Source organism: Puntigrus tetrazona, chromosome 16 (genome assembly GCF_018831695.1).
Source record: "Puntigrus tetrazona isolate hp1 chromosome 16, ASM1883169v1, whole genome shotgun sequence".
NCBI lineage: Eukaryota > Metazoa > Chordata > Actinopteri > Cypriniformes > Cyprinidae > Puntigrus > Puntigrus tetrazona.
Genome location: NC_056714.1, coordinates 18,689,860 through 18,690,871, shown reverse-complemented (window position 1 = coordinate 18,690,871; position 1,012 = coordinate 18,689,860). Strand labels below are relative to the sequence as shown.

General features: G+C 42.9%; 1 protein-coding gene across 1 annotated transcript in view; it reads left to right on the top strand.

Annotated features, from left to right (window-relative positions):
* The window catches only part of LOC122360940 (Friend leukemia integration 1 transcription factor-like), a 13,835-nt gene that overhangs the window by 7,536 nt on the left and 5,287 nt on the right, over positions 1-1,012 (top strand). The gene's annotated exons all lie outside the window — the stretch shown is intronic.

The following is a 1,012-nucleotide window of genomic DNA, read 5'->3' as shown; positions in this document are numbered from 1 at the left end:
TTTAATTTAATTTATATATATTTTTTTCCATTTAGTAATTGCATTCATTTATTTTTACTTTTTAAGCCAGGATATGTTCATTATAAAGCGTATGAATTGTGCTTTTCAAGCTTTACACAGTCATTATTATTAGAATCTGTCATCGTGTGAACATTTCTGAGGAAGTGTCTTGAAAATCTGAAACATCTTTTGGCGACTCCTTCCTTCATTCCAGCTAAAGTTAAAAAGACTCAGAGCAGGACAGATTCGTACTATTCTACAACGCGCCGAACGCTGCATTCAGAGACTAATGTCTTCTCTTGGATGCAATGATAAGCAGAAGCAGCGAAAGTCGTGCTCTTTCTCGCTCTCCGCGTTTCGAGATTAGTATCTTTCCTTTCTCTTGGATTCTGCTTTCGCCGAGAAACGCTGGCTGCGGATCCTGTTTTGCTTTTGAAACGCGGGCCATGCAGTTTTATCAGCGCTCTCCAAACCAAACATTTTCTTTGTCTTCAGAGGTTAATGTCTCGTAGTTCCACCCAAAGCTTGGCCGAGGTTCCCGGCGCGGTGACCAGAAGAGGGCAGTGTTACGTCACCGAGACCGTCGTACCGCGAAGGCTCGATTTCAGCATGCTAGCGCTGGGCCAGCATTTCTTAGCCGTCTCTGGCGGTTTGATCCGATCCGCTCAGAGCCCCCGTAAGCCCTTGAGGAAACACTCGCTCCGTAAACCACTAGCCAAACGTCCGTCGAGGGCATATAGAGACTTGATTAGTGCCAGTCATTGCTTAATTTCCGTTCGGGAAAAGAGGGATCACTGAAGTGCTGCAAGGCATGATGGGAATGTTTGAGAATGAAGGAGATTCTGGACCTTTTCCCTGGATGCTGTTGCAGAGCTGGAGTAAAAACACCCTTGCAGCAAGCACACATGCTTTTTGTACATTTCATTCATGCATCCATTCATTCACTCACCTGTGCACAAAATAAAAATAATAATTAAAATATTTAAAACTATTATTAAAATAAAACGAATAG